The sequence below is a fragment of the Plectropomus leopardus genome, chromosome 23 (assembly GCF_008729295.1).
Source record: "Plectropomus leopardus isolate mb chromosome 23, YSFRI_Pleo_2.0, whole genome shotgun sequence".
In the NCBI taxonomy this organism is placed as follows: domain Eukaryota; kingdom Metazoa; phylum Chordata; class Actinopteri; order Perciformes; family Serranidae; genus Plectropomus; species Plectropomus leopardus.
The window spans coordinates 7,925,480-7,936,955 of NC_056485.1; the positions used below are offsets into that span (position 1 = coordinate 7,925,480).

The 11,476-nt window shown below is 38.1% G+C and overlaps 2 pseudogenes; both read left to right on the forward strand.

Annotated features, from left to right (window-relative positions):
- Positions 1-52: 52 nt before the first annotated feature.
- On the forward strand, positions 53-3,533 carry LOC121962250 (annotated as a pseudogene).
- Positions 3,534-5,620: 2,087 nt separating this feature from the next.
- On the forward strand, positions 5,621-7,340 carry LOC121962249 (annotated as a pseudogene).
- The last annotated feature ends 4,136 nt before the right edge of the window (positions 7,341-11,476 follow it).

The following is an 11,476-nucleotide window of genomic DNA, read 5'->3' on the forward strand; positions in this document are numbered from 1 at the left end:
TCACTATGGTGACGGTGAAAACCGCCCCAACTGTCACATGACTGTCAGCTGACCATGTGTAGCCGGAAAGTGAAGTTGTAAACATTTCTTGACTGAGAGAAATTAGTAGGTTACGTTTGCCTTTTGTACGCGACATTTCACTTTATTAACACTTTCTTTTAATTACGTGAAGAGGCGACACGACTTTGCCTATTTATGTACCCCTCCCTTAAAAGAATTGAGCCAAAAGGTGAGTTGAAAATATCACTTTAATAGCATCAATGGTGGCGTTTAATAGCATTCCTACCAGTTCGCTGCACTTTAATGTAACAACTGTGACGTTTTTACGTCTAAATGAATACTGAAACTTCATATGTGGTATTCCAATGCTCCAACAGTAGAGTATATTGCCGTATCACTGTTTCTTCTCATATGTTGTAATTCACTTAACCCTTTGAAAACTGGATCAGCATCAGTTTTCTTGTGCTGCGTTTAGACGCTTTTCACAAGCATTTAAACCTTTGAAACCTGATCAAAGTGGTTTAATATCTTTAAAATATCTGGAGGGAAAAAAAGGCAATCAGCAGCTTGGCAAGTGATGCCAGCAAACTGCAAGAAATTATAAAAAAAGTGACAAAAAAATGACTCGAAAATAAATTTAGTATATATATATAATATAATATATATATATATATATATATATATATATAATATATATATGTGTGTGTGTGTGTATATAATATATATATATATATAATTAGAAAATTTCATAAGAGGGAAAATCTCAAGAAAACTCTTTATAGTTATTAAAAGTATATTATTATTATTATTATTATTGTTATTTACTATGACCACGAATAATAACCTATCAAAATTACTTTTTCTTTTTTTTATCTTCAGAACATTTTTTTGTGTCTTAATAATTTCTTGCTTATTCTGGGTAATTTTTCTGTTAAGTTGCTCATTGCCCTCTTTCCCCCATGTTTTCTCACTCAACTCCCCTCTCTTTTACAGTATTAGAACAAATAGTTCAACCAAGCTTCAAAGAAGATAAGTGCCTTCAGATCAGATGTCCTCCTCCTCCACTACCCCATCTGTCCTCCTAAATAATGGAGTTTCAGATGCCCATCCTGGGTTTGGGGACCTACAGCTGGTGGGTTCTGGAAATATCTACCAGGCTGTGGACGCAGCACTGGCTGCAGGTTATCGGTCCTATTGACAGTGCAGCCGTTTACCGGAATGAAGCTGACCTGGGCCGTGCCCTGAAGGAGCTCCTGCCCAAACATGGCTTAAAACCCGAGAGGATGTATTCATCACCAGGTGATATATATGTTGTTCCCACATGGTTTAATGCATTTATTGTAAGTCATTTTGGATTAAAAGCGTCAGATAAATAAATGTTAGCTGATGTCATGTAATGTAACACAGCATTTTAGCATCTAAATGTCCTTTATGGTATAATCATACATAAAACAGAGGCTTTGTGTCCCAGCAATTTTATAAACCTGCATCTTGAGTGCAACCGGAATATTTGTTATGTGATGTCAAACTAGGTATTGTCTTTGTAATTTACTTAAAATGTTTTCTTTAGTTGATTGTTGTAGCTGAGTCAAATGAAAAGTACATGCCTATACTGGCTTTGCCATCTACATCCCATAGTTTTATGGACCTTATGGAGCCAACCTACTAAGCTAAGTACTAATACTGTGCTCCGTCAAAGTCAGAGGTCATTATTCCCAGTTGAAACTTCCAACCTCTGACTTCCAAGTGTTCCAGGTGCACAACACCAAATTAAAAAAAACCCCAAACAAAACAAGACAGTGATGAACCGTATTTCTGTAGCCATTCTACTTTTATTTTTTGACATTTTTAATTTTTTCACTGCTTTACAGATTAACTTTTGTGCAGAGAAGATCAAGTTCAGAGATTGATATATTTTGACATCAATTTACATGAAAAAACAGGTTTAATCATATGATAGTAGATGTATTTTGAAAAATTAAATACATGAAAATATCCTTTACATTGCCTTTTAGTTGATTTCTTGCCATTTTCTCTTACCAATGTGCGCCTCCATGGCTTCCATGGATGCTGCCATTGTTTTATGTGACGTCAGCCCCGCCGAAGTCAGGGGAACATGGATTTCACTGAGTTCAGAAGTAGGACCTCCTACTTTGAGTGGCGATCCATTGTACTTTTTCTAGTAGGAGGTCAGAATATCTCAACTTCCAAGAACGCAGCATAGGCTCAGTCATGTTTAACTCTCAGAGGCCCACATTTCTTAATACCGCTCCCTCTCTTCTCCCTGCAGTAAGCTGGGCCCGAAGGATCAGGGAGAGAGAGCCATGGGAAGGAGTCCCTCCACAGCCTGTCTCAGCTGGACTTGGGTTACATTGACCTCTACCTGATCCACTGGCCTGGCACACAAGGTCTGATAGTAGCTGACCAACGCAACCCAGGTAAAGAAGTCAGATTAAGTCGGTGTTTTCCTTCATGTACCAAAATATAACTGAAAACATAACAGTATAACCTTGATGTGAAATACAAATGCAAAGCATTTCCACTCTGCTTTAGCCATGTGGATCAAGTGTTTAATAAATAAAAGCTCCACTAATAAAGAGATAACATTCAAGCTGTCTTCTTCTTCTTCTTCTTCTCCTCCTCCATAATGGAGTTGTAGTTGAGTGACACTGATGATGAGGTGCTAATAAATATTTGATCCCAGGCAACCGAGCTCAGAGTTGGGCCGCACTGGAGGAGCTGCATGCCCAGGGAAGCTGAAGGCCATAGGAGTGTCCAACTACACACCAGCACACATGAGAGAACTGATGCAGAGCTGCAAAATCACTCCTGCGGTGAACCAGGTATACTGCAACAGAGTGAAGGAGGATGAATAATATTCATAATGTACATAAATGTAAGATAAAAAGAGCAAAAACAACTGAATGCACTCAGTTTTTGTCTTCAGGTCGAGTTTCACCCAAAGCTGTGCCAGAAAGAGCTGAGGAGAGTGTGTGAGGAGCATGGAGTGTGTCTCCAAGCGTATTCTTCCTTAGGACAAGGAGACCTGGTCACTGATCCTGTGGTCATAGAGGGTGGCAAAGAAATATGAACATACACCTGCACAGGTAAACACTCACACACACACACACACAAAGCATCTTACCATCTTTTCTGGGCCAGCCTCATCCACTCAGTTTTCAATAAATGCTTAAACACTTGAAAAACGTTTTAGGTCTTTTTTGTCCCTCCAGGTCCTGTTGCGCTGGGCTGTGCAGCAGGGCGTCCCAGTGCTGCCTAAGTCGTCAAATCCAGACAGAATAAAGGACAATGCCAGGCTTTTTGACTTCACACTGAGTGGACACAGACATGGACAGACTGTCAGCTTTGGACTGTGGACACAAGTATTGCTGGGATCCATCAGAAGTGGCCTAATAGAACACACATAGTCTTGAATGATGCCTTTTTCTTTAGCTGTTACTGGCGGTGATGCTGTAGTAAGCAACAAATATCAAAAAAAGTGGAAATTTTAGTTTTGTCACTGGACTATTGTATTGATTTAAAGTAAATGTACATCTATGCATTTAGTTATATGAGAGTAAAAGTATCATTTTGAGATGACATTGGCCAATAGGTTGAACCTATTTATTGTGACCCACATGCCATTAATGCCAAGAGCCTTTCCAGGCAGTAACTACAGGTGTTTTGCCTAAAATGAGTTAATGTGCCATCACTTTAAGAGTATTTCCATATTCTTGTTGCCTTTTATTCTTGAATGATACTTGCCAAAATAATGTTTTTGCTTTTGTGTTCTAGTTTTCTATGTGGATTGCCACAAATTTGAAATGATAAAATTATAAAATGTTCAAATGTTTCATTTGTACTGGAGAAATTTGAAGAATTGGCTCCCTTTAAAAATACTCTTAATACATCTTGATGTGAGGGGGGAAGAAAGGAGGCCCACAGTGACATCACTTATCTATGGTTTAGGTAACAGCTAGCTACTTAGGACAAATTTCAGATATAGCAGGCTATAATGCTAAGAGCCTCATATGTGTAAAACAAGCATGTCAATTTCTTTTTATTTATTCTTTTTTTAAAAAACAATTCTTTATTCAGAAACAAATTCTGCCATTACATTAAGTTGATACAGCTGGTAAAAAATCACAGACTGAGCACAGAGCTCTTATCGGGAAAATGAAATAAAATAATAATAATTAATAATAATAAAATAAAATAAAAATAATGATAATAAAAAACAACTCTTCTTTTAATTGATTTTTTTTTATTTTACTGGTAAATGCAAGAGAACTGGGGGGATAGTGCCTCTTTTTTTATATTATTTGTGCATTATTTTCTTTTTAATACGTTTTTATTTATTTATTTTTTTTCAATTTTTTGTTTTATTTCCTTCGCCCTCCACATCTTTCCTCTCCTCTCCTGATTGGTCATGGCAAATTCCCGCCTTCCTCTTTCTTGGTCCTTCCTCTGATTGGCTAGCTGGATCGTCTTCCAATCAGCAGCGGCATACAGCTGTCACGTGACTCATTTTGCCGCTTGCAGCGGAAGGAGTAGGCCAGTTGTAAACATTTCCTCCCTTGCTTTAAGTTTTAAACTTTTAAGTAAAGCAACATTAACTTTTCACTGCCACGTATCAGCCGTTAAAGCACCTCTTCTTCTAAAGAATTCAGCTGCCAGAAACCCAAAAGGTGAGATGAAAATATTCATTATCTTTCGTGGTGGCATTTAATGGCGTTTTCACCCACTTTGCTACATTGTGAGAACTTTGACCTCTAAATCGTAATAAATACTGGCGACATCACAGAAGCCACACTCCCATGTATGAACAATGCGTCATTGTTGCAAGTTTTTGCTCTTACATATCGTGACGTTAATATGGAAAGTTATTCGAGCAAATAACGTCTTAAATATTTCGAGTGCGCACAGTAGCTACATTGACGTTTTAACGTTGCAAGTTGTAACATTTTTTCCCCCTTTCCACAGCTTTATTTAACAGAAACATGTACAAAATATGTCTCAAAAAACACAGGCATGCGTGAGCACAGAAAATAGACATTCTACACATTTCATAATAAGTGATATAATAAAATAATAATATTAATACATAAAGCAATAAAAATCTTGAAATGAATAAAATAAATGAACACGGACTGAAACAAAAGCAAGCGAACGAACGAAAATAATTCATATTGAAAATCACATCAGGGGGTTTCGCCTAATTAATTTTTTGTAATAGCCTAAAAAATCTATTGCTTTTTATGTTGTTTTTAAATCTTTAAGGGTAAAATAATGAGTGATGTTTACAGTGATTAAAAACATGGGAACTTACATAAGACCAACAACTGATTGTTTTTTAAGCTCAAAGCTACATTGTGACGTCCTGTTGTTCTGAAAGTGTGTAAAAATGCATTGTTAGGACTCACTGTCACACACACCGCCACATTGTACTCAGTGGAAAACCTGTAAAAATCAGCGTGACCTGTTTTCACTTGCAGTGCAGATTAATACAAACATATTTCTTATATTAACTACTTAAAAAAAAATCTCATATTTATTACTTACTTTCCTCTCCCACTCCTCTGGAACAGTGCTGGTTAACAAGATAGTGCCTTCGGATCAGATGTCTTCCTCTTCCACTACCCCGTCTGTCCTCCTAAAATACTGGGGTTCAGATGCCAATCTTGGGTTTGGGGACCTACAAATTGTGGATTCTGAAGATGTCTTCCAGGCTGTGGACGCAGCGCTTGTTGCTGTTATCGGTCCTTTGACAGTGCAGCCGTCTACGGGAATGAAGCTGACCTGGGCCAAGCCCTGAAGAAGCTCCTGCCCAAACATGGCTTAACCCGAGAGGATGTATTCATCACCAGGTGATATAGTGCATATAGGCCTTCCAAAAGAGCACAGCATCTCATTAAATAAGTGACTGTTGGTGTGTAATGGCTCATAAAAGTCTTTTTTCCTAGCAATTTTATGAACATGTTATCTTGAATACAGCTGAAATATAAACACATTGCTTGAAAATGTATGCTTTTACTGGCATTGGTGTCCATCATTTCTCACTGAAGGTTAGTAAAATTAGAATCAAGCACAGTGTACAATTTTAACCATCTCTCCATCTTTCTCCCTGCAGTAAGCTGGGCTCCATGGATCAGGAGAGAGAGCCATGGAAGGAGTCCTCCACAGCCTGTCTCAGCTGGACTTGGGTTACATTGACCTCTACCTGATCCACTGGCCTGGCACACGGGGTCTGGAGGTGGATGACCAACGCAACCCAGGTAAAGAGTTCAGATTTAAGTACCAAAATGTCACTGGAATCATAACTGTGTATGCATGTATGTATATTTATGTCCTTGCTTTGGTCAGGTGTATCAAATGTTTTATACATGAATACTCTACTAAGCTTCAAGCTATCATTTCACCTTCCTCTTCTACAATGTACTTGAGTTACACTGATGATGAAGTCTTGATTAATATTTCATTCCAGGCAACCGAGCTCAGAGTTGGGCCACACTGGAAGAGCTGCATGCCCAGGGGAAGCTGAAGGCCATAGGAGTGTCCAACTACACACCAGCACACATGAGAGAACTGATGCAGAGCTGCAAAATCACTCCTGCGGTGAACCAGGTATACTGCAACAGAGAGAAGGAGGATGAATAGCAAAAAAAAGTTTAATTTTACCTATTTTTTGGAAGGGCCGATGCGGGGGAGTTTCATGTGTTCTTGTGTACATAAATGTAAGATAAAAAGAGCAAAAACAACTGAATGCACTCAGTTTTTTGTCTTCAGGTCGAGTTTCACCCAAAGCTGTGCCAGAAAGAGCTGAGGAGAGTGTGTGAGGAGTACGGATGTGTGTTTCCAAGCGTATTCTTCCTTAGGGAAGGGAGACCTGGTCACTGATCCTGTGGTTATGGAGGTGGCAAAGAACTGTGAACGTACACCTGCACAGGTAAACACTCACACACACACACAAACCGTCTTACCATCTTTTTTGGCCAGCCTCATCCACTCAGTGTTCAATAAATGTTTTATTAGCGCAAACACTTGAAAAACGTTTAGGTCTTTTTGTCCCTCCAGGTCCTGTTGCGCTGGGCTGTGCAGCAGGGCGTCCCAGTGCTGCCCAAGTCGTCAAATCCAGGACAGAATAAAGGACAATGCCAGGCTTTTTGACTTCACACTGAGTGACACAGACATGGACAGACTGTCATCTTTGGACTGTGGGCGCAAGTACTGCCGGGACGCATCAGACATTGTTTGACAGACCACAAGTGGAGCACACATAGTCTTCCATGATGCCTCTGATGCTGCTGTCCTTTCGCTCATTTCAACAACTACTTTAGATGCACCGGCGAATATATTGAGGATTTAGGTAAATGCACTGTATGTTCTTAGATATCTGAGAGAGTTTAAAGTAACATTTTGGACAACACTGGACAGTAGTTTTGTCCTATGTATTGTGACCCATATGCCCTTAAAATACAAAGACCCTATTTTGGGCAGTACCTATAGGTGTGCTGCCTACAGACCTTTTTTTTTTTTAACATGCCATCAATTTAAGACTATTTCAGTATACTTTGTCGTACATACGGTTCTTTAATGATTTAATGATACTCTTACAATGTCAGAGCTGTTTTCAAGCTTTTCTATTTGAATTGTCTATGAATTACGACAAATTTGCAATGATAAAAACTCTGAAATGTTCAGAGTGTCATTTGTATTGGAATTACACCAGACTCTATATGAAGCCACTCTTCAAAATATTTTTTTTTGGGACAGTATTTCCCTTAAGTCTCAAAACTGTGGGGAAGATACAGCTTGTTGTAAATAAAGCTACAGCTGTGAAGAATCATGTTTCAGTGAAAGGTAAGGAGAAGGCCTGCTGTGCAGTGGCATGGATTACCTAAAACGGTTTGGAGAACAAATTCAGAAAAAAGATATTAATTTATTAGTCGAAAGATTGATTGTTCAGGGGGCAGCCAAGGTACAGAATATCAACATCACTAAAAAATGTTTAATTTGTGTTTAGCTAGCTAGCTAGACGAATTTCAGACAACATTTTAGTGCCTCGTATGAGTAAAGACAGTATTTACACATCTAAAATTATTGTTTTTCTCTGTCTTCCTCTTTCTGTCTCCTCCTTATTGGACAGGGCGAATCCAAGTCTTTCCGGTTTGGCCATTTGGCCAATCAGCAGCGACACGCAGCTCTCACGTGACTGTCATCGTTCCGCGTGCAGCGCCAGGTGTAAGCTAATTGTAAACACTTCCCCATGTTCAACGATTTTATTAAAGTTTAAAATAAGGTGACGTTTCCTATCGTTTACACACGCCGTTTACTCATGCACCTCTGTGTCAAAAGAATTCAGCTGAAAGGGCTCAAATGGTGAGCTAAAATGTCAGTAATGGTGGAAGTTAAAGGCGTTTTCAGTTCGCTAAATTGAAAACAACTGTGTTGCGTGTTTGCTTATCGATACTGCGCGTTAATGCGACAATGTTTGCATGTATTCTGGCGTTTTTTATGGAACGTCGTTTGAGCAAATATCGTTAAGATTTTGTGTACAGTAGCTTGCACTGAAGTCGTAACTTTTCACTTCAAAAACAATTTGACGCTACATCGTTACGTCCCAGTGCTCGGAATGTGTATCATACAAAGGGCCTCGTGCAGACACAGTCAATTTCGCCCAAAAAAATAAAACAAGTCAACACCAGATGCAGCAGGAAATGTCTCAAGATCCCACCTCATCATAAGTAACTTAGTCGAGGGAATGCTCCTTAATCACAATGTGCAAATACTGTGACACACCCCCCAAAAAAAACTGGAGAGGTGTCATTTAAAATAAACGTGTCAGTACTGGTGTCAAAGGGAAATAAAAAAACTCCAGCAATGGCAAAACATCTGTGAATGCTGTAAATGTGTGTCAGCATCAGTGATAAAGTACTCACATCCTTTAGGTAAATAAAAGTACTACAAGTAATTTAAGTACCCATTGGAAAAATGTAATTAAGTACATTTATTCTAATTACTGTCCATAAGAACAAATTTGAGATTCTTGTACTTTAACTATTTTCTTTTCATGCCCCTTTTATACTTTTACTCCACCACATTTATGAGGGCAATATTGTACTTTTTACTTTACTACATTCATCTGATCAACTTCAGTTATGAGTTGCTTTGCAAAATTATATTTTTGTAGACCAAAAAGACAAGAGTTTTTAAAATCTGATGTTTAGTTATAAATGAAAATAAACAAAGTGTTTATACGAATACAGCCGAAATAATCAATTTATTAATCAATTAGTCAATTTCGAAGAAAATTAAGTGGCGTCTATTTTGTTTTTTCTAATTAAAAAAATAACAATTTTGAAATATGTTTGGTGTGTGTGTTTTTTTCTGCATTGGGTACTTTTACTGTTGTTACTTACAGGAAATTTTCCTGATTATACTTACTACTGACAATATTTGCAAGACAGAATATTTTTTTACAGTGTGGTATTAGAAGTTTTACTTTAGTAAAGGAACTGCTTACTTCTTCCACCACTGCTAAAACTCACTGTAAAAATACGCTCTTACAAGTAAAAGTCCTGCTTTGAAAATGTTTGCAAAGGTAAAAGTGTGTAAGTGCAATCAGTAAAATGTATTTAAGTATTAAAAGTAAAAAGTTTTAATGAAGAAAAAACCTCATAAAAAAGCTGGAGCCATGAAGTGTTTTAGCATGAAAAATGACTTAAACATTCTATTAGTTTTCTATTGATCGAATTGTTTTAGCTTTGCTTGTATATTTTCATGTTTTTGTTGTGTTTGCAAAAATCTTACTTTGTTAACTAACTCAATATACTTAGATAAAAAATGTAGTGGAATGTCCCTCTGAACGTGTAACTGAGTGGAACTAGAAAGTGGCAGTACATTAAAATACTCAAGTAAAGTAAAAGTACCTCAAAGTGCTCTGAAGTACAGTATTTGAGCATATTAACATAGTTACATTCCACCTGTGGTCAGCAGAGGAACGCGCAGGAATTAAAATCAGAGGAATTGGAATCAATGCACCAAATACTGCAGTATTTAATTACCTTGTGTATTTGTTAATCCAGTGATTATAATTACTCTGAAATATCTTAATTTGATGATATGATATCCACGCATTTCTTTGGGTTATGTGCTCTTGACCATTTGTAAAATTTTCTCTCACCTAAGAGAAGGGCAAAAATAGGAAAACACTAGTGAATCCCAGAAATCAGTGAGTCCTAACAAAAAAAATGCTGCGTACAGACAAAAACAAGAATGTTCTTGTTTTTCTTCCATTTATTCCTAACTCATCTCTCTCCCCTCTCTCTTACAGTGTTGGGTAGAACAACCAGGCTACAAAGAAAATAAGTGCCTTTAGATCAGATGTCTCCTCCTCCATTACCCCTTCTGTCCTCCTAAATATGGGGCTTTGGAGATCTATGACTCGGGGTCTTCTGGAGATGTCTGCCGTGGAGATAGCACTGGTTGCTTTGACAGTGCAGCTGTTTATCCCTGAAGGAGCTCCTGCCCAGACATGGCTTAACCAGAGAGGATATATTCATCACGAGGAGGTAGCCGAGGGCCGTAGGAGTGTCCAACTACACACCAGCACACATGAGAGAACTGATGCAGAGCTGCAAAATCACTCCTGCAGTGAACCAGGTATACTCCATGAGAGTGACGGAGGATGGATATCATATATATATAATAGTACAGTAATACAAGAAAAGCTTTGTGCACTCATTTTTGAAGGAGCAAATGTAGACTGTTTTTTTTCCCACCCAAAGCTGTGCTGGACAGAGCTGAGGAGTGTGTGTGAGGAGAATGGAGTGTGTTTCCAAGCGTACTCCAGCCGGTCACTGACCCTGTGAATGCACACCTGTACAGGTAAATACACACAACGCATCTTAACAGTCTTTCTGAACCAGCCTCACCCCCTCAGTTTTCAACACTTTGTTTTGCACAAACACTTGGAAAACTAAATTTAGAAAATTGAATTCTTTAGTACTCCCAGGTCCTGTTGCACTAAGCTGACGCCTTTTTCTTTTGCTGTGACTGGCAGTGATGCAGCGATGGGAAACAAACACCAGAATATGTGGGAAATGGAGTTTTTGAACTTGCGCAATAAATGTGGGCTAATGTATTGAAGATTTGGTTAAATGTATGATCTTAGATATATGAGAGTTCAAGTAGCATTTCAGTTAACTTTGACCTATAAATTGTTCTATTTATTATAACACATAAGCCATTTATATCAAGGTGTTTGGCCTACTGACCAAAAAAATGTTTGCTGCTGCTAACACATCTGTCAATGCGCTGTGTCCTAGATCCATATTTAAACTAATATTATGGCTCTTGTTCTAGATTTTCCAACTGAATTGGATTACCACAAATTTGCAATGAAAATGTATGGAATTTTTAGTATCCTCTGTCCTGGAGAATTTTAATGTATAATGCAAGAAACAGACTTTAAAAA